The sequence below is a fragment of the Pholcus phalangioides genome, unplaced genomic scaffold (genome assembly GCF_987345545.1).
Source record: "Pholcus phalangioides strain wild (caught in Gottingen) unplaced genomic scaffold, Ppha-v1.0 ptg000018l_1, whole genome shotgun sequence".
Lineage (NCBI taxonomy): Eukaryota > Metazoa > Arthropoda > Arachnida > Araneae > Pholcidae > Pholcus > Pholcus phalangioides.
In genome coordinates, this window is record NW_028301611.1 from 4,122,669 (window position 1) to 4,146,022 (window position 23,354).

At 38.8% G+C, this 23,354-nt stretch overlaps 1 protein-coding gene and 1 long non-coding RNA gene across 2 annotated transcripts in view; both read right to left on the minus strand.

Moving 5' to 3' along the window:
• Positions 1-228: 228 nt before the first annotated feature.
• On the minus strand, positions 229-1,841 carry LOC149071597 (uncharacterized). The gene is made up of 2 exons (XR_016194552.1): positions 1,755-1,841; positions 229-523 (listed from the first exon to the last, which is right to left on the minus strand). It is a non-coding gene; the product is annotated as an uncharacterized LOC149071597 (long non-coding RNA).
• Positions 1,842-14,547: 12,706 nt separating this feature from the next.
• LOC149071598 (uncharacterized) overlaps positions 14,548-23,354 on the minus strand; it is a 31,324-nt gene continuing 22,517 nt past the window's right edge. Inside the window, exon 3 of the mRNA XM_089247772.1 lies at positions 14,548-15,273. The gene's annotated coding sequence lies outside the window, so the exon portion shown is untranslated. The remainder of the gene's footprint in view (positions 15,274-23,354) is intronic.

Consider the following 23,354-nt stretch of genomic DNA (forward strand, 5'->3'; position numbering starts at 1 on the left):
GTAGGTCAAGTAGTAGTTTTAGAAAAAGTTGTATAATTTCAACATTCTAAACAATCTGGTTCATAATGAAAATGAAACGAGATAAAAATGATTGGCTTGGTCCTTTGACTGTTCAAATGTTAAACTTCCCTTCATAGGCGGATACAAGGAGAGGGCAAATGAAATAAAAATACATGAAAGAAAAAATGAATATGAACTCACTTGCAACTTCTTGCCTCTCTGCTTTAATAAGATTTGGATCTTCTAAATCATAAATCATTAGTATGTCCAAAGTGACTTTTCCAATGCTGTACTTGAACCTTTTCAGAGCTCACTAGAAGTATTATTTCTGCAGGACACCAGACATCAATCTTTCTGCTACCTTGACTTTTACAACATCTCTGGCCAGTGGATTTGCTAATGAAATTTCCCGACCTATGACAGACAAAGGTCTTCCGCATTCCTCCTTTTATGCTATACTGATGGTGCCTTCGATAGAAACATTTCGACTGTTTCTCCATTTCCACTTTCCAAAGATCAAAATCTGCAACAAAACAAAAAAACCCATCAGTTTCAAAATTATAAATAACTTGATACCTGTCACTTTTAAATACTAGATTGATAACCTTGACAAAAATTACCAATGAAAAAACAACTTTGAGTTGGAGTATTCAGATTAAGGGTCTTAAACCTTCCTGAGCAGTGAGCACTATTTATGCCCACCATCAAATGAAGAGCACCTTCAAGACAATTTTGACAAACATGCCTGAAATTACATAATTATAATCCTTGGATACAATTTTCAAAGATGTTTAATTTAAATGCTTATCAAGCGCCTGCAAACAGTGAAATCGGACATAAGCATTTACATTTAGGTGTTTCGGGGAGCAACAGGGTGGAGATAGCTGGTTGTTTAGATGATTGAAATGAGCTGAGCGGTTCCAGAGAAAAATCAACCTGTGTGGGACTAATATTTTTGGCACTTCTGCACTTCTTCTCAATAAAAAACTTTGAACTCCTTCAACTGGACTGGGATTTGACATTCCCTCGTAGACCGAACACATGAACACATACTGCAGCAAAACGGTAAGAGCTAGAGAAGAGCATCAAAAACAATTGTTTTGTTGTACATCTCACATACTCGAGCAAAGAGACAAAGAGAAAGAGCCCACTCAACAAGGATTGGAAGTAAAAAAAATACTTGTTTTTCCCGCGAGGTAAGGTTTTTCTCTATCTACTGTTTAGTTTGTTTCTCCCTCCCTCTTCTGCAGAGGTATCATCACCTCCTTACATTTCAGAACACTCCAGTAATTTTTGCGCTTCCCCACCGTGTTTACTATGTGTGGGCACCTCTTCCTCTGCCCTAATGCATTTTCTCCTTCCAAATCACCTGCTTATCTCTTCGCTCTACTACAACTCCAGCCTTAGGGCTATGCATTGTGCAGCTACACAGTCCAAGAGTTGCCTTTGGAAATGAGGATGGCATTTAAATCAGACACGGCAAAGTAAATAGCTGTTTACATAAATTCAATATTTCTCTAGTTATCAAGATGGATGCAAATAATGAAGGGAATGGGGGCCCTTGGGACAATTACAAGTTTTAACCTTTTTCGGGAGTGTAAACAGAGAAATCACCTAGTAGTTAATCATAATATCCAAAATGTTCAAATGGTTTAGTGTCAGTAATTGTAATTAAATTTCTAAACTAAGAGCAGAGGCACACCTCCCTGCCTACGCCTCTATATATAAGGAACACCATCGACAAATAAACTCACCTTGGATGGATGAAAATACGTGCTCCTCATACTCTATCACCAGACCATGATTTTCATGCAGATGAGGAACAGATGCAGATGATTGCGGAGAACATGGTGCCGACCGAACATAGCTTTACATTCGGGGCACTTCAATTTTTCCACGGCTGTACCCGAAATTGAATGAATTGTTCGCACATGCCTTTTCAAGGTATTTGCCCAGGAAAACACCGACTCGCACAAATTGCATCGTAATTCTGAGCGATTCCCCGTGTTAGAAGAGGTATTTGGTCCTGATAAGGGCCGTTTATTTCCATGATCGGATGACATAACAAGGACGGCAACAGAAAAATGAATAGCAGAAACAAGCAAGAAAACGACGACAAGCGAAACGAAAACATGGCTGAAAGAAAAAAGCAGAATGCGATTTTCTTCGCCAACCTTCAATTCTAAGTCTTTTCGCCAATTTTAGACGCCAATTTTAAAGCAACCTAGCAATGCTCACTTTGCTCTCTAAACGCTCCGGATTTATATACTGTTGGTGCTGCCATCTAATCTCGAAGTTTCAAGCAACTCCTGCGATGATGAAAAAAAGAGTTCTTTGTTATTTTTTAGCATAAAATTTTTTTGAGACGCGAAAATTTTGGTTAATTTCTTTTCACAAAAAAATTCAGACAATATGGATGATCGAACAAATAAGTGCAAATACGGATTACGTGGTCTTCTGATAGGGTTACCAGATTCTAAACTGAAAAAAGAGGACGCCTGGTGTGGACCTTAGGCACTGCCGTCTTAACGCATGCTTCCCCTCCAGGATCATCGTGCCCAAAGGGCCTCAATAGAAGAGGCGCCTCAGAAAAACGAGACGTCGTTGAATTTTTCAGGTAGGGCCTCCAAAAAATTCCTTGGCTCGGGCCCCCCCCCCCATGATGCTGGGGTGACCATACGTCCTGTATTTCCCAGGACAGTCCCGGTATTTTTCGTTTCTAGTCGTCCCGACTTTTTGGTAAAAGTGTCCCGGTTTTTCCCGTTTTTTACACGAAGCCTACTTGAATTTTTATTCTTTATTGAAGTCAAAGATCGAAATTAATTTCCAACTCATAAATTATATTATGATAATCACAACTATAAATAAGAATATTAATTCCCCACATTTTTCTTGGTGAACATTTTATTTTCGTGGAATTTATTTTAATCCACTGCAATTTGCAGTAATGCTTTATTTTCCCCAATTGTGATTTTTTTCCGTAGTTTCAGCAGTATTTGGCAACTTTGTTTAGTTTTGGCGTTATTTTTGGCAATGCCCCGTATTTTCCCGTATTTCTCTCGAGGAAATATGGTTAGTCTACTTAAGACGATACCTGTCAGCCTCACCCTCGTGGGGGCCATGGAATTCCAGTACTTGATTTCTTTACTTCTATAAATTTACATTAATTAAACAACAGCAGCAATTAAAAATTCGAAAAATGATCAAAGTTACCGAATTGCAACGTATAGTTGATAAAGAGATGATGAAGCGCTTTAAAAGTATGACAAAAATTGATGTCTGTTCAATATTGTTCGAGCCACCATGAACTGTCAGTAGGTGGACCACGATAATTATTATTAATAATTTGTGAATTTTGTAAAATTAATGTAAATGTCATTCCCTCTCAACGGATCGTGTTTGATTAGGATCCAGACTATCAACGCGTTCCTGAAATAATGAAAAAATGAGTGTAATATAGAATGCGTTCCTTTTATTTAAAAAAATTTCCCCTTCAAGATTTACGTTCGTAACTCGAAAAGTTTGTAAGTCGGGGAACAACTACATAAAAAATTTTTAGAGGGGGCCCCCAAAATTTTTTTTTTTGCATTGGGCCGCGAAATTCTCCTAAGCCAGCAGTGGTCTCCGATTTTTGAATTCAAATATCTCAGGGGATAAGGCAGTTAAAAACATGTAATTTGTTTGTTAGGTTCAGAAGAGAAAGACCAACAACTGGCTAATTGGAAGTTAGACGACGGGGGGAGTCGTATAAAGATTTAAATTTTTTATTGTACACTGTATTTTCATCTTCAAAACTCTTACAAGGTGATTTCTGGTCACATTTTGAGAATTTTCAAAATTAGAACCATACCACTACGACGAACAGTTGATGAGATAAAGGCTGTAACAACACTCCAAGGAAAAACCATTGAATGTTAGAATGGCCATAATATTACCAATAGGCAGGGCCGCAACTAGTGGGGGGTGGGGGGAGCATGCTGGTCTGGTGCCCCGGGCGTATAACAAAAGGAGAGAAAATTTAATCATTCAACCTATCCTTCAGCATTACGAGCGACGTTCCTAAATGAGTAGTTGTCCTGGCTAACCAAGTACCCAGTTGCAGCCCTGCCAATAGGTATCTTATTTTTCTGATGAATCACCGTTATATTGAGTATTTTCTCTTTTAGATACATTCTCAAGTTTGTAATTTACACCTGGTAGCATTTCTTTTACTTCTATAGATCAAACTACACTATTGATCAACTAATGACTCACAAACATCATGTACTTATTCTGTAGAACTTGATCTACTGCATGGGCCCATCTGGGCACTTATGGCACCGGGGTGTCAAGTGACAATTAGATCTGGTTCCGATTTTCAAAAGTAAATATGCAAATAGGTAGGTAGGAATTTTTAACTTGGTAAGTAGTGCCTCTCTCAGAAAAATCGCTTTGTATGTGGGTGTATAACAATGTTAAGACAGCCCTGGGCGTACTTTGCGAAAAGCTAATCGAAAAACTCAACAAAATAACGTGGTCTAGTTTGCAATATTATTAGTTTCTCATCTTTTGTGCCATCCTTGTGACAATGATCTTCAAGTGTTCTTAAAATTTAGGATCTTCTATCGCATAGTTTCCCAACCTTTTTTGTTCCATCGCCCCCTTCTTCAGAAATTGTTTTCTCCCATCGCCCCCCAAAGCAATCTAACTCATAGGATCCTATGTTATACCCGTAGCTTCTAAAGCCCCCCTGGAACCCCATCGCCCCCAAGGGGGCGTTAACGCCCGTTGGGAATCACTGTTCTATCGGATGGTCAATGTTGAAAAAAAATTGTGCATTTAAAAAAAAAAATAGCATTTGATGTATATTTTTGTGGTGCCCCTTTTGTACTGATGCCCCGAGCACGTGCTCATTTTGCTTAATGGTTAATCAGGCCTTGCATTTATCACTTTTACCGGTGATTATGCGCGCAATTCCCGAGTGAAGTTGGTATGATAAATATGGAAGAACTAATGCTGAAATATCACTAATAAGTTTCTCCCGTACATAATGGCTGCACTACACATATTTTTCCATATAAACTAAATTTAATTAATTGTTATAAGGATAAAAACTTATAAATAATTGTCAGTCTTGTTATACAATTTACGATACAATCTTTCTTCACATTTACCAACATTCTTAAACATAATCACCATAACCGATCAAATCCATCATCGCATAATGTCCGGTAAATTTAAGTAATTAATTTAATGATTTATCATATTTACCCCTACGAGCAGATTAAACATAACCACTGGTAAATGCGATAAATTTGCAAAATTTATCGAACTTACCAAAATGGTGGTTCGTAGTTTTGCATAGTAACCGGATATTTATCACATTTACCATAATATATTCATTTCTTATGCCTGGAAATGGTGAATCGATTATCACCTCTTCTTACTAAGTGGGGCCATTCAAGTATTACGTCAGCATCGGGGGGGGGGGGTGAGGCTGCTTACGTAATCAATAACCCTTTTTTGAAGATATGAAATACTCTAAGCTGCTGACGGGGGGGGGGGGGGGGTCAGTATTTTGCTTACTTTTGCTGGCGGGTTGGGGGGGGGGGGGTCAAAAATGGCTAAACATCAGCTGACGTAATACTTGAATGGCCCTAATCAACTTTGACTACGAGATATCTTACATATATCCTCCCTCGGGTTTGAACCTGGGGCCGTGACAGTCACCTTCACGGTGGTAGACGAGCAACTTACCAACATGCCACTCTGGTATGCATTTCTCATGAAAATAAAGAACTGAACATTCAAATTCTTAGTTAATTAATATGTTTCACGCAGGCGGTGTATTGTACAGCTGAGCGAATATGAGTATTTTTGAGACAGATGCTGTGCGATTTTCTTCTTTCAGGGTTGTTTTCGGATTGTCTTCTTCATACTGCAGCAGTGATTCTCGAACGTTTTCCAAACCCCACGGATTCCCTTAGTCTTACCCTCGTTTATCCGCGGCTCCCCAGAACGGTTTAGAAAATAATCTCTTCAAATGCACTGAATGGGCACACACATCAGTACGCCAACCACTCGCGATGTCCCCTTCGGAGCCACGGCTCACACACTTTGAGAAGCATTGTACTGCAGTAGGGTTACCAGACATCCTCCTTTTCGATGTCATTTCAAGTGTCCTCCAACGTTTAGGAAAAAAAATCCGCCCTTTAATTCCCATTTTCAGGTTTCCAGAATTATTATTATTATTATTATTTTCAAAGTAAAAACAGGTTTTTTTCCTTCATGGAGGGGGGGGGGGGTTACCTGTTCTATTCACACATAAAGTAAAATGCACGCAAACCGCACTAGATGCTGATCATTTGGGAGAAAAATGCTCCGGTTTGAAGGGAAGGGAAAGAAAGCACAACAGAAATGAAGGGGGAAGATCGGTGAAACGCGCGGCGCACGACGCATTTGACTCCTCCAGAAGCAGTCGGCCAATTACGCCCGACGTATTAGCCACTAACGCCCGTGAGCCGCGTTGCGCTCTGTAGGAAAACAGTCACACTCATTTTCTTACTGGTGAGTGGACGACGTGTCAAGCTGGGCGGATCACGTTGCGTGCGGCACAGAAAACCTGCTCCTAGGAAAACTCGGCTTTGCCGATGGCGCGCGCGCAGGCGTCCCCCTTTCTCAGTTTTCGAATCTGGTAACCATATTTTTCAGTAGTGAAAGAGTAAAGTGAAACCTCGATATAATGATCCGCGGATCAAGAAAAAATATCATTGCATCGAGAGGAAACGTTGAGCAAATACTGTAAATGTAAGTGATTAATTAATTTATACAATTCAAGCACATGTAAACTTTGTTTTGCCCCTGCAAAGAATTTTGAGCACTTAAAATCGTCCATTTCACCTGTAGCCATGGGCCCCACAAGGGGTGCGCTGACAAGGCTCCAGCCCCGGGGCCCGGGACAATTTTAACAATTTTTTTGCTTTTTCACGCTATAAATTCATCATAAAGGGGCCCCCCCCCGTGAAAGTCTTGTCGGGGGCCCTGCAAAAGACCCCAGCCTAGGGGCCCTGCTTCAGTATGTGGGGGCCATGCCTCTGCAGCCATTGAATTTATTAGTCCGACGTGTGTGAAATCTTTAGCTTTTTAGCTTTTTTCTGCAGCATATTCAGTGACTATAGGTGAAATGGACGACTTCAGTGACGTCACGAGCTTCTCGCGGAGGGGCTTTCTGCTACAGAAGGTGTTGACACGTTGCACACGTTATTGTACACCTTCGAAAGAAATAAAACTGTTGAGGAATTTAACAAAATATATTTAAGGCGATTTTTTGAACATATTATTGTAGTGAGATTTCAAAATCTTTTCAAAAATATCATTATAGAGTAGTGTTTCCCAAAGTGGGCAATATCACCCGCCTGGTGGGCGATTGAATGGTCCAGGGGGTGGGGCGACAGAAGCTACGAGTATAACATAGGATCCTATGGGTTCACTTGAGTTAGGGGGCGATGAGAGAGAATAATTTCTGAAGAAGGGGGCGATGGAACCAAAAATATTATAGAGGGATTTACCGTAGTAAAGTGACCATCTTTGACCGGTTGCTCACGAGCACCGTGGTGCTCCCCTGAACCACCAAACGCGCTCATTGCTCATGCCGGATTTCGTGCTTTTGAGCACTTGATCAGCTCTTCAATTAAATACCACTATAAAAAGTGCATTCGAAAATTAAGGTTAGGGGCCGTTCAAGTATTACGTCATCATCGATGGGTGGGGGGGGGGCCGATTTGCTGACTTTTGATGACAAGGGGGAGGGGGGTGTTTGGATAATGCTTACGTCATCAACCACCTTTTATGCAGATATGAAATATTTTTAACGGCATCTTACTCGGTGCGCCAAAAACGAGAAAAACCTTTCGATAGTTTGTGGGCAATTCAAGTAACATCCCCCTATTGATAAGTGCCCTACAGAGCCACTTTAGTGACCTCAATGTTTCACGGATCCAAGTGATCTGTAAATGTGTCCAGGCCGCTTAAGTGCTCTGGAACTGCGCCACGCATCACTTAAATAATCTGAGAATGTGCCGCGGGTAATTTGAGTGATGTAGAACCGCACTGGGGGCCAGTTAAGTGCCCTAAAACTACGTCACATGTCACTCAAGGGATCTCTAAATGTGTCACGGATCGCTTAAGTGTTATGGAACTGTGTCTCGGGTCATTTAAGTGATCTGAAAATATGCCACGGGCCGCTTAAATGTTCTGGAATTGTACCACGGCACACTTAAGCGATCCCGCCGCTTAGTTCATTTTTACAAAATTAGGTTTGAAGAGGGCAGGCCGCATCAAGTAACCCCCAGGGCCATATTTGGTCCGCGGGCCAAGGGCCTTTATGCGATTTATCATTATATGGCTAAGAGGGTGGGTCGCAATGAATTTATTGAAGATAAATTTCCTACCCTTCAAATAACATTGAAATTCACAGAAATTGATTATAATAACATATAAAGGTATTTTCTTCCGAAATTTCAATTTTGAAAAAAATTATTATTTTTTTCATTAAAAAAATAAATTTTTGATCGTGGGAAGGGGGCACGAGAGGAACCCCCCCCACCGTGTACGTCTCTGATCCCACCAATATGCGTTAGGATTCAGACGGGCAGAGCTGATGACGAAATTTTGGTGACAGGGGGGCGGGGGGTCAGCGTTTTGCTTACTTTTGCTGACGGGGGGGGGGGAAGGGGGTCAAAAATGGCTAAAAATTTGCTTACGTAATTCTTGAACGACCCCTTACGCAATATCAAGCATAGGTATGTGAACGTTACAGAACGAAAAAAAAAAACATGCTCAACTCTTGGTCCACGAGCCTAATGTGGCCCTCGGAGTAATATGAGGTGGCCCGTGACATTAAACCCTAATTTGAAAATGAACTAAGTGGTACATTAGTGACCCGCGGTGCAGTTCTACATCACTCAAGTGTTCCGCGGCATATTTCCAAATTACTTGAACAAGGGACCCGAAAAATATGTACAGATCACTTAAGTGGCTCGCAGCACATTTGCAGATTCCTCAAGTCAGAGGTCTTCAACGTTTTTCCAGTCGCGAACATTCACTGTACCCATCATCAAAAAAAAGAGCACCCCCCCCCCCCTACGACAAGCTTGATATACGAATGCATGAAATCACGATGATTTCAATCCTTGAATGCAATTTGCGGAAGGGTTTTTTAATTGGAACGTTGATCAAGTGCCCGCGAGAGCGAAATTCATCGCGAGTATCGAGCACTCTGGGAGCACCATGGTGCTCGCGGAAGCAACGGATTGAATATGCCTTCCTTAAGTCTTCCGCAGCACATCTACGGATCATTCACGCGGTCCGCGACACAATTTCAGGTCACTTTGGCGGCCCGCAGCACATTTACAGAACACTTATTTGACCCGCGACGCGTTTTGAACCTCTATAATATAAAATCACAAACTCGAAAAGGGCCTGTTGCTAAGCAACCGAAATTAGTGACGATTTTATGTTACGGAAGTGGGTGACGTTTTAGAGTGACGGAAATCTGTTACGTTTTTGTGTTACGGAAGTCGGTTACGATTTTGGGTCGAGTTTTCATTTAACTCTAGCACATATCGGGACCCATTTGACCCATCGGGACCATGTTATGTGCATGTACCGAGAGGCTCCCACATCATCCTACAGCAGGGCCCCCTAGGTTGGAATTTAGATGGCGAGCCTCCAAACCAGCTTTTCAGGGCCCCCCCCCCTCTTCTCTGTGGTTAATTTATAGTGTGAAAAATCAAAAAGTGATAAGAATCGTTGTGGCCCCTGTCAGCCCTGCCCTTGTGGGGGGTCATGCCGAGAGGTATGAATATGTATAATATACATATAACACCAGGATTTGAGATAGCAGAAGCCCAAGATATATCCAGTCTGGGGCCCCCATAAAATTTGTGTCACGGGTAGTTGCGTGGGTGGGCCTAGATTTTATTCGTTGGTAAAACGAATATAAGTGAAAATTTTTCATGGCACTCGCAACGGGGGATGACCGACAAGCTTCCAAGTCGGGGGCGCCATGTTTACAGGTTTAATTTTTGGGGGTCCGGATGAATCCCATTTTTTTCTGTTGTAGAATTTGCAACAGCGGAAGCCCGAGATAAAGCCAGTCTGGGGCCCCACTAAAAGTATGCGAATTGGTGTCGCGGGTAATTGGTTGGGAGCCCCTGGATTTTATTCGTTGGTAAAACGAATACAAGTGAAAATTTTTCATGGCACTCGCAGCGGGGGATGACCGACAAGCTTCCAAGTCGGGGGCGCCATGTTTACAGGTTTAATTTTTGGGGGTCCGGATGAATCCCATTTTTTTCTGTTGTAGAATTTGCAACAGCGGAAGCCCGAGATAAAGCCAGTCTGGGGCCCCACTAAAAGTATGCGAATTGGTGTCGCGGGTAATTGGTTGGGAGCCCCTGGATTTTATTCATTGGTAAAACGAATACAAGTGAAAATTTTTCATGGCACTCGCAGCGGGGGATGACCGACAAGCTTCCAAGTCGGGGGCGCCATGTTTACAGGTTTAATTTTTGGGGGTCCGGATGAATCCCATTTTTTTCTGTTGTAGAATTTGCAACAGCGGAAGCCCGAGATAAAGCCAGTCTGGGGCCCCACTAAAAGTATGCGAATTGGTGTCGCGGGTAATTGGTTGGGAGCCCCTGGATTTTATTCGTTGGTAAAACGAATACAAGTGAAAATTTTTCATGGCACTCGCAGCGGGGGATGACCGACAAGCTTCCAAGTCGGGGGCGCCATGTTTACAGGTTTAATTTTTGGGGGTCCGGATGAATCCCATTTTTTTCTGTTGTAGAATTTGCAACAGCGGAAGCCCGAGATAAAGCCAGTCTGGGGCCCCACTAAAAGTATGCGAATTGGTGTCCCGGGTAATTGGTTGGGGGGCCCTGGATTTTGTTCGTTGGTAAAACGAATGCAAATGAAAATTTTTCATGGCACTCGCAGCGGGGGATGACCGACAAGCTTCCAAGTCGGGGGTCCCATGTTTACAGGTTTCATTTTTGGGGGTCCTGGATGAATCTCATCCTTTTCTGTTGTAGAATTTGCAACAGCGGAAGCCCGATTTGAAGCCAGTCTGGGGCCCCACTAAAAGTGTGCGAATTGGTGTCCCGGGTATTTGTTTGGGGGGCCCTGGATTTTATTCGTTGGTAAAACGAATACAAATGAAAATTTTTCATGACACTCGCAGCGGGGGGTGATCGACAAGCTTATATAAGAAAATTTATGTAACAAATATAATCAAAATAAACATTTATCAAAAGTATTATCAGAGTTTGTTACCGCTGCCGTCTCAACAGTATCCAACACAAAATGAAAGAGAGCTTAGACCACCTCTTAACTTACATATTTATTTTCGTATAGCATTTTGCAGGATGTTATCGTGGAAGCCTCCCCAACAGTGCCGTCTTAACGCATGGGCCCACCCGGGCACGGGTGCCTCAAGAAAACAAAAATCGGTTCAAATTTTCGAGAATTTGCCAGATAGGACCTAAAAAAATAACTTGATCCGGGGGCCCATAATGCTCTTAAGACGGCTCTGCCCCTCCAATACAAATAAGGTACCCGTGCCGTGCCCAGGTAGGACTCATGCATTAATATGGCCCTGAGCGTCCCGTAAAGTACACGTTAATCCTGTAATTCAACAATCCTCACTTCAAGTGGTAAAAAAAAATTTCCAAAAAAAACCCCCATGATTTTTAACACTTATTATGTGACCAGGGCTGTTGCGTGCCCACTCGGAGCCCCGGAGCACATTTTCTCTTGGGCCCCTGGAAAAGGTCAGTATTATGTAAAATAAAAGTGTAATTTTTTTTTGTGAGGGGGCTCCCCTCTCCTACTCAGCTGGGGGCAGTTCCCCGGTTGCCCAGCCTAATGATCCAACTGCTTGTGGCGTTGGATCATTCGGAGCGCCACTTAGATCTCCATCATCTTGTTAGTCTGGAATACAGCGAGTAGATGGCAGCACTTCTGACATTTGTTGCTGACAGCTGTGCTCATTAAAACTATGGCAGAGTTATGATTCCGAAACCTGGAACGAAGACGCATGCGCGCGTCCTTGTCAAATTCATTTGCATGTATTCATAGAAGATGGCGCCACCACACCAATAAGGAACAGAAATTAGCTTTTAACCAAAACTGCTGCTTTTCAATGCGTGTAACAGTATTTTTTTTATGGGGGCGTTCTTTTTTAGGGTTGTTTATTAAAAAAAAAAACAGGCATTGCCTCCTTTTGTTTATTTCTGAAAGGAAGAAGGCCCAAGCAGTGCATCAGGGAGGATGGGAGTGACCTCGGGTAGCATGCAGAGCCGCCCTTAGGGGTGAGCGCAGGGCCGTCTTAAGAGCATCATGGGCCCCCTGACCAAGTGGTTTTTCTGAGGCCCTACCAGGTAAATTGTAGAAGATTTCAACCAAATCTCATTATTGTGAGGCCCCCCGTGTAGGCCCATGCCTTAAGACGGCACTGGGTGCGCTCACACGGGACCCCGCACAGTAATAACTTTTCTCATAAATTCTGAATTTTCATCAATTCTGGAATTATTTTTTTCATAAACTCTGAATAATTATAAATTTTGCAATTATTCTTTTCATAAATTCTTAATTTTCATCCATATTCTGGAATTCAGAATTATTCTTTTCTTCATTTATCCTGAATTGCCACGGATGAGCTGGAATTAGCTGTGTCGATTATTTTTCTTATTTTCAATTCATAGATCCTTACTATTTATTGGCTTTCAGACAATTTCTTTCATTAGGTCCTAACTTGCATTAGTTTTAGAATTATTCCTTACGTCATTTAGGAGTCTTCGATTCCAAATTATCATAGTTTTTTGGTTTTTTTTTGGTTAATTTACATTTAATTTTGTATATATATATACAGTCAAACCTCGTTAGTGCGTCACCCGGTTAACACGTCACTCCGCTTACCAGGTCATTTTTTGGAAGTCCCAATTATCCTCAGGCAAGAACTGGCACAGCTATATCTTACTCCGCTTGCTAAGTCATATTTTTGCGCTCCCAAGAGTGACTCATTAACGAGGTTTGACTGTATATATATATAATTTTTTTTTTGTATGGATATTTTTCAGAATTACTGTACGTATATTTTGTAATAATGCATGAATTTTTCTTTTGGGCGCCGATTCCCTTTCCCACGAAATATATATAACCTGAATGATTCGAAAGTAACCGATAAGCTTATTACCGATTGTATTTTCCAAGTTTTATAAAAGCATTTTTACAAAACTTTTATAGTGTAATCTAGGCCTTAAGCCGGGATTGCACGATAAAAGTTCATTTACAAAACTTGGAAAATACAACCGATAAGCGTATTGGTTATATACGATCGAATGTAACCAATATTCGTTGGTTTCTTTTTTTTTAAAGTTTTGTGAAAGATCTTTTATAAGACTTTTATAGAGTAATTAATCCCGGCCTCAATCAAGGTCCAGAGGTGGGCCTATAGATTAAAAAAAATGAATTTTAACGCAGTAATTACTTTAAGATTTCAATACAAATTCCTCAATGCCTTAGGCCAGGCTCACACTATAAAAGTTTGATAAAACTCTTTTATAAAACTTGAAAAATCCAACCAATAAGCATATTGGTTTTATTCGAACAAATGTAACCGATCATCTTATTGGTTGCATTTTTCAAGTTTTATAAAAGAACTTCTTAAAACTTTTATAGTGTAATCTCGGCCTTACACTATAAAAGATCTTTTACAAAACTTGAAGAAACAACCAATAAGCCTATTGGCTGCGTTCACTCGAATGTAACCGATACGCTTTTTGAAATTTTATAGTGTATTCCCGCCTTTACTAAGGCCGGTATTACACTATAAAAGTTTCATAAAAGTGCTTGTATAAAACTTGAAAAAATATAAGCTGATGGGTTACATTCTAGACAATCCAACCGATTAGTTTATTGGTTGTATTTTTCAAGTTTTATCAAAGTACTTTTACAAAACGTTTACAGTGTAATACCACCCTAAGGCCGGTATTACACAATAAAAGTTTTATAAAAAATGTTTTTATAAAACTTGAAAAATACAACCAATAAGCGTATCGGTTACACTCGAGAGAATGCAATCAATGGGCTTATTAGTTGCTTTCTTCAAGTTTTGTGAACGATCTTTTATCAAACTTTTATAGTGTAATCCCGGCCTAAGTACCTGAAAATTATAAATTCGAGAAAGATTCAGAAATTCACAATCAGATTCAGAAAACGATTTATTTAATCTTCACTATATCTTTCAATATCTCTATACACATGGTGAAAAAAAAAGAAGACGCATAATACATTAAAAAATCTCGATTGATTAATTAATTAATAATGAAATTAAAATTATATAATACAAGTAAAAATAGATTTAATTCTACCGCCAAAATTGGCGATAAATTTTTAAAAAATTTTAAAATTGTAATTTTTTTTTAGATGATGAGATCAATAGCTGATGCCGCAGACATATTACATATCCATTATATATTAAAAATTATATATATGTATAATTACAGTATTTATTATATATATAAAAATGACAATTATACATGCAGAGACAATTTCCTATATATAATTACAATTTTTTTAAAAAATAAAATTCCAATCAATATATCGATTATGACATCCACGGATGACGATAATCGATACTCTCGTCCCAGCACACAATAAAAATGTATTAAAACGTCGAAGAAATGTACATAGGGTTTGATTTCACCAGATATTAGTATGTATTCAAAATACAATACAACGTTCCAGAATATACAGCTAACACCCAGCGCTACTGTATACATCTCTCAAAAAAATTACCGAGAAAAATACATGTTTGTGTGTGTATAATATGTACAGAGTCGTTTATATGCAAAATTAAATACATTTTTACCGATTCTTCCACAATAAAAAATATGTATACTAATATATGTAATGTATATATTATATATATAATCGATATTATTGAGATCAAGTAGAAAAGGCCCCTTCTCCCAATACACAAGAACATTAATCAATTAATATTCACACGTAAAATGGCAGTCCTAGATGCTCTCGGAATATATTGTCTATTTCTCTCTGTCTCTCTTGCTGCAGATCGGGATCGGACACCGGACAGTTTTCATGCGCATGTTAATGGCGGCATCGATTCTTCTTTATTATTATATTAATATATATCACAATGGATTCTTTGGTCGTCGGGACGATGTAAAATATATATTTCATGTATAGAAGGAGGGAGAGGAGTTCAACCTGAAATGAGACAAAAATTAACCAGTTATAACATGGAATGAACACATACACATAATAATGTAGATGAATGCATCAAAAATGCGTGCAGTATATATATATATATATATATCATACATGCCCCCCCCACATCCTGGAGCAGGGCCCCTAGGCTGGAATCTTTTGCGGGCCCCCAAGTTCATATTTTCACGGGCCCCCTTTACGATGAATTTATAGCGAGAAAAAACAAAAAAAATGATGAAAATCGTCCCCGGCCCCAGGGTTGGAGCCATGTCAGCCCCCCACTCTTGTGGGGGCCATGATATCATATATGCCCAAATCATGGCCCGCGGGCCAAATGTGGCTCTCGGAATCAGCTGATGTGAGCCGAGATATCAAACACGATTTTGTAAAAATGAACCAAGTGACACACATTTACATTATACACACATTACACATAAAGAAAAAAAAATTTTTTTGTATAGCTTATGAGTTGTACAAAGAAGCCGAATTCACAGGGAACTGACTCCCTATTATCGTAAGAGACCGTTGCAATAATAAAGTACTGTTGTTTCCTGAAGCGGTCCTTTGTCGAGTCCCAACTTCGATGTAGGATCGCAAAAGGTTAAGTGACCCGCGCCATAGTTCTAGGGCTCATAAATAGTGCCGTCTTAAAGCACAGGAACGGCCCGTGGGCCTCACAAAAATGAGCTTTGTTCGAAATTTGAGAGTAAGCATGTAAATTTGCCAAGTAAAAATTTGCCTCAGAAAAATCACTTGGCTAGGGAGCCCCCATGATAATTTTAAGACGACCGTGTTTTAAAGCGTTTCGTGGTACACTTTCACATCCCTCAAGTGACCCGCGGTATATTTACAGATCACTGCAGTTCAGATAACTGGCGGCAAATATAATAATAATATGGTATAGATCTTTCTTAAAGAATAAAATATATTGATTGAAAAAAAAATCACTCAAGTGACCCCGACACATAGAGATCACTAAAGTGGCCGTGATACTCGAGTAGCCCGCGTCACATTCAGAGATTACTCAAGTGGCCCGCGACATGTTTTCAAACCAATGAAGTGGCCCGCGATATGCTTTCAAACCAATGAAGTTGCCCGCACTCACCTAAAAGGTTGAGCACCCTTGGTATATACAAACCAGTGATTCTCTCAAAATGAACAGCGTGACTCTATCTCGATCGATCTTTATTAAATCTTAATTTCGTGAATATTAATATAATTTCATGAAAAAATAGGCACCAAAAACAGCATTTATACAAAGCTACAATTAACAAAGGTAAAAATAAGTGAAAATTAAGATATTAGAGACCTATTTACGACTAAATGGTGCTGGGGGCGCTAAGAATTTATGCTACGAACTGAAATTCTCTTGTCGATGGGAGAATCAAAGTATTCAAACTCAAAGAATCGTAAACACCTAACTAACGAAACAAATGACAACGACCTCTCGAACAAGGTCGACCAAAGGCCTAAGGAGGACTCTCTGATCGAAACCGAACCCTTCAGACATTAATATATATCTCCCAAGGAAATAATAATAATAGTAAAATCGAGTTTAAAAGTCATAAGTAGCAGGTGCATCCGCGAGTCACATAAACACATGGTACCTACTACACTTTCTTTTCCTAAGTATTATAAGAGAAATGGAAGGTTTCTCTTGCGAAACCAGCGGAAGAACGAGGGGTGTTTCAATTTTTTTTTTTTTCGTGCTGGTGAAACCAAGCCAAGAAACCGTAACACCATCATGACATCGTTCGTTACCAGCTGCTCGGAGGAAGAGCCCTTTAAAAACCATATACAGTATACCTAGGGGGGGGGGGGAAAAGAAGAGGCTTATAACTGTGGAAGGGAGGCAGGCAGGCCATTACCAGCTGATGGGTGTACTACGGGTGTCCCGATGAATGGTTTCCAGGCCAACACTGACTGAGTGATACCAACCCGCGTTTCCGGAGAAGCCATTTCACCACCTCCCTACTGATATCCGAAATTTAACATTGAGCAGCCCTACATTGCCATTTCTCTCACATTTTCTCACGGTATTAGAAACATATGAAGCTCTATATACAGGGGTGGAAAGAAGCAAAAAAAAAAGAAAAAAAACCCTACTCGCTTTGAGCTGCCGCAAAAAATTATATAAATAAGTAAAAAATCCAAAAAAAAAACCCCACTTTTTTTTTAAATTTAAATATTTTTTTACATCTTACTCTTCTTTCTTATAAAAATAGTATTTTCTTTCATGAATTTTTTTTTTTTTTTTTTACAATTGGAATTTTTCGACAAAAATTGTAAAAAAGAAAACAAACTTGTTTTAATAATTGGAAAAAATTGAAGAAATATTTTTTCAAATTGTGGAAAAAGATTATTGTTACTGCAGAGAAAAAGTATATGCACACAGCAGAAAAAATTTTGCATCAGAAGCAAAACTTTAATTTTGGTTTTTGTGATTCATTTTTGTTTTTTCAATTGAAAATCTTCGACCAAAAACTGTAAAAAACTGAGGAAGTTGCTCGAGTAATTAATTTTAAAAACAGAAAAATTATATTTTTTTCAGTTACGAAGGGGGGAAAAATTCTTATGCAGCATACAAGAGAAACTATAAGGAAAACAATTAGATAAAACACGGAAAAATTCCAATAAAATCACAAAATTAATTAAATAAATAAAATGAGAAATAATACTTTCTAATGCCCTTTATCATGAGAAACTAAACTTTTCGGTTATTATAATGATAATTTTTTTAACAGAAATTTTTCGATCAAAGATATAGTAAAAGGAAACTAAGAAACTTTTACTTTAGTAATTATATTTAGATTTTAAAAATAATTGGAAAAATTGAAGAAACATATTTTTTTAAATTGTGAAAAATATTATTTTTATTTACCAGAATAGATACGTAAGGGAAAAATTTAATTAATAAATTGGAAAAATAGGAATAATATCCGAGAAAAAAAATTAGAATGGAAAATAATATTTTTTAACATCAAAAACTACATTTATGTTCTGGTTTTTGTGACTAATTTTATTTTAATTAACATTTTTTCCATCAAACTTATAGAAAAACAAAGAAACTTGTTAATGAAAATATAAATTAAAAAAGTCGGACATTTTTTAAATTGTGAAAAATATCTTATATACCAAGAAAAAAAAAACAAATTGGATAAAAATTAGAATGAAAAATAACATTTTACATTGGAAAATTGAACTTATATTTTGGTATTTATATCATATTTATAGTGTATTAATTTTTTTTTAATTGACTTTTTTCAGAAAAATTGTGAGGAAAAAAAACTGAGGAACCTGATCGAGTAATTTTACAAAAATAACAAAAAAGGAGAAAAAAAAATTATTCTGTGTGCGAAACAAAATTGGAATAAAAAAAACAAAAATGAGAAATAATGTTTGAATATAAGAGCCAAAAATAAATCAGAGTAAGATATAATTTTAATAAAGTTAAAAATTGAATAAAAAGGACCACAATTAAAAGAAAATAAGAGTAACAATCAGAACAATTTGAATAAAATAGAAGAAAAAACTGAAAAAGATAATTTGAATAAAATAAAAATAGAGTTTAAATAATAATAAGAAATAAAAATAATAATAAGAAATAAAAATAATAATAAGAAATAAAAATAATAATAAGAAATAAAAATAATAATAAGAAATAAAAATAATAATAAGAAATAAAAATAATAATAAGAAATAAAAATAAGAAATATTAATAATTTCATTAAAAGAAAAATAGAATAAAATAATTTGAGTAAAAGAAAAAAATACAATAAAATAAATGGATTAAAAGAAAAGGAATACTTTACTTTTGGAAGAAAAGAAAATATTAAAAACAAACAAAAACCTGAATAAAGATTGTTACAAATTGTAACAATAAAAAAAAAATGAGGATAAAAATGAAGAAAAGTGATAATAAAAAACGAAATAGTGTTGAAATAGGAAAGAAAGACCGAAAATCGAAAAAAAAAATGTTAATAACAAGAAAAATATTATAACAAAAAGAATGATTCACAGAAATAAATAAATTGCAAAAAATTTTATTTTAATTTAATTTAAAAATTTTATTAAATTTAGAAACCTATCATCACAAAATCCCCGAAAGAAAACAAACTTTTCCACACAAAAAAACAAACTTGTGAAAGATTCTTAAATAAACATTTGTTGGTACTGCATGTGTACGAAATGTCAAAGAAAAAGATTCTCTAATCAGTCTCTAGATGTACCCAAAATAGAGTCCAGCCAAAGACTAGACATTGTCTAGCCATGTCAACCAAAATTAGTCCAAGTCTGGTAGACCCTTTAAAAAGAAAAATAAATACACTAGATAGCATCGGTGAATGACTGAAAGCACCTGATCCACCAACTTCCGGTCCTAAACCTAGAGAGAGAGAGAGGGGGGGGGGGGGCCACGGGGGCAACGCAACCATTTTTTTTTCTTTCTCCCGATACAAGAAGCCCCTATTTTTTTTTCACATCCTGGGAAAGGGGGAAGGACGTGAGATAGTGCGCCCTTGCCGTACTATACGTACTATAACGCGTACTACAACACGGTTTGTAAAAGAGAGAAAAAAAAATCGTAACGTCGTAGTAGTAATAGTACGTACTACGTTCACACACATGCGTAATTTTTTTTTTTTTCCCGCTAAGCCCCCAACTTTCCGGAAGCGCCCCCCGTTTCTGTACGATCTTGTTCCATAACATAAACCTACACATAGGTTTTTTTCCTGTGTTCGAATATCTCATGTGCGGCGCACCCGCAATTTTCCCATAGGGGAAAAAAAACCTTGAAGGTGCCATTGGCCATGGTGAAGAGACGCACCTTTTCCCACTTTTCAAGGGAAAATCTGGCAGCAACATGTGAATATCATTTTTTATTATTATTGTATTATTTTCCCCCCTTCAAGGGTAAAAAATATATATACATATACAGTATACACATATGCTTAGGCCAGTGTTTGTAAATTCACCCAATGATTCCCAACCGAGATGCTGTGGCACTTTAGATGCTTAGGCACTTTCAACATGTTGAAAATGTCTGGTCCAAAAATCATCAGAAAGTTGATGAAATCATGAAATACTGGGAATGATGGATTCCAGCCTCGTTGCAACGTGTAACGTTGCAGCCCAAAAAGACTAGGTATCGATCAATTCCAAGGTGCCCATACTTTTACTACGCAACCATGTCCTGAAGCGGGGGCTCCTACGCTCGGGACCCAAGGGTTAAGATAAAGTGGGATAAACTCATAAAAAAAGAATATTTCCTAAAGAATGGTCCAAGGAGAAAAACAGGGTCGTCAGCGGGAGCATCGTTCTCGGTCTAAGCGAGTCTTCTGAGGCCCTACCTGGGCTAAAAATGCTTGCCTACAAATTTACATACTTATTCTCAAAAATTTCAATCAGATCTCATTTTTGTGAGACCCTCTTCCCCCAGCCCTTTCTCTTGAGGCCATTGGACCGTGGCCGGGTGGACGACACTGCTTAGAGAGCAAGGACTAGGCCACTAGGCCAGTGAGCGACCAAGAGAGTGGCCTAGAAAGTGATCTAGAACGCATGTAAGTATGAGAGTGACCGAAAAAGTGATCAAGAGAGCAAGGAACCAGGTCAGTGTGCGACCAAAAGAGTGGCCTAGAGAGAAAGGTACTAGATCAGTGAGAGGCCAAAAGAGTGACCAAGTTTAATTTCAAGCGTGTGAGTGGCCAAAAGATTGGCCCAGAAAGCAAAGGATCAGGTCAGTGAGCGACCAAAAGAATAGACTCAGTGAGTTTGTAAGCATGCGAGTGACCAAAACAGTGTACAAGCCCGTGAGCGACCAAAAGAGTGAATTATCGAACAAGGAACCATGTGAGTGGCCTATAGACATTGCTACCTTAAAATGCATCATGGGCCAACGAGCCAAGTTTTTTGCGGGGGCCTCCTACCTTGCTAAAAATGCTTGACTACAAATTTACATACTAACTCTCGAAAATTTCAACCAGATCTCATTTTTGCAAGATCCCCTTTTCTTGAGGCCCCCGGGCCGTGCCTGGGTTGGGGGACCCATGCATTAAGACAGCACCAAGGGAAAAACTCCCAAAAAATTATTGTAATCTAAAAATTCAAGTTCCTGCATAAGTTCTGCTACACCGAGGGGTTGTATGATGCAATTCCAATTCTGTCTTTCACCGAAATGGACACAATAGTATGACAATGTATGCCCACATGTGGAGCCAGATAGCAAAACACATTATAAATTTCCGCAACTCGAACGTCACCTGATCACACAATCAACAGCACACGTTTAATCTGGTTTCAAAAACGGAAATTACACACACACAATGTTATCGGATGTATTTAAAAACAAAAAGAAAAGAAAAATGTGGAGATCACACAGGTGTACAAACACCGCCATCTATATATGCTTTTTTCCCCTCTCTCATTCTGCCATTTTTCAAGATCAAGAGCACCTCATTCATACCAAACACACACACACAAAAAACACCCCCTCAAATAATACATAATAAAGTTAAGTTACACCCAAAACGGAAGTGGTGGTGCTCGCACCACACTAGGCTGTGGGAAAACGGAAGTTGCCCGGGGAATATAAAACCCTCGTGATCGGTGATGGTGGTTGTGGTATACTATATAACTCGACTATTATGCATAGCGTATTCATACACCTGCATGAGGAGGAGAGAAAAAAAGTAGAACATACAATACCAAGGATATAGCTTGTCTCTGCGTGGAAGTCTCATTGTGTCACACCACACACACACACAGCACACCCTCCACATCACAATGTAGAACAGGTCGCTCACAGCTGACGGATAGCGATGGTACATATGATACGGAGCTGTGACGAGGACACGTCATTGAGAAATATTCGATTTCACAAACGCTTTCTCTCAACCTTGATAATAACGTGAATATTCATAAACCGCCTTCCGACGCATGAATATTCATGTCGGTTATTCGCCACAGAAAAACAGAGAGGTGTGGTTAATGAAGTTTTATCGATCCGCTGGTACCGAAAGAATCGCGTCTTTTTGCGTCCAGAAAACACAAGCGTCACACGGTGGACCTGGCATCTGGGCTGGTGGATATCGTCAAGCGGGCAACCTAACGTTAGACGCCGGTGACGTCGGGCGTCAGTTACTTTCGACGATTAAAAGGACGGGGCTGGTGTGGCTTGAACATCACGATGATGATCAAGATTTACGATTGTCCAAAAGACACGATCGATCAACATTTAATAGAGCGCAAGAACACTTGTGTGATTTTGTGTGAGTGTGTGTACAAAAATTTGAAATCAATTTCAACTGGGGTGCGAGAACTCGAATTTTGAGTTCTATTGTGGAGATGAGAACACGGCAGGGCGTGTGTGTGAAAAGTTGCGCAACCGTGGGTGCTTGGCTAGACTTTGATTTCTGAATAATTGTGGAAGTGCTCAGACCGGTGGTACAGAATAATGTGGATGATCGAGCACCCACTGCCCCTCCGGATTCAACGCCGTTTGAGGCTCCCATGAAAAAATGGAATTGAATTCAACTGAGGGTATGAGAATTGAAATTGAATTCAACTGACGGTGTAAGAATTGAAATTGAATTCAACTGACGGTGTAATAATTGAAATTGAATTCAACTGACGGTGTAATAATTGAAATTGAATTCAACTGAGAGAATTGGAATTGAATTCAACAGAGGATATGAAAATTGGAACTGAATTCAACTGAGGGTGTGGGAATTGGAATTGAATTCAACTGACGGTATGACAGTTAGAATTGAATTCAACTGCGGGTGTGAGAACTGGAATTGAATTCAACTGACGGTGTGAGAATTGAAATTGAACTCAATTGAGGTGTGAGAATTGAAATTGAACTCAATTGAGGTGTAAAAATTGAATTTAACTTAAGGGGAAAAAAAGAACACGAATTAAATTCAACCGTGGGTGAGAGAATTGAAATCGAAGTTAAACTGGGATGTGATAATGTGAACTGCATTCATCTAGGATGCAAGAATCGGAATTCAATTCAACTGAGAGTACGCGAACTCGAATTGAACTCGACTGGGGAAAGAGGGGAAGGTGAAAATTTAAAATTT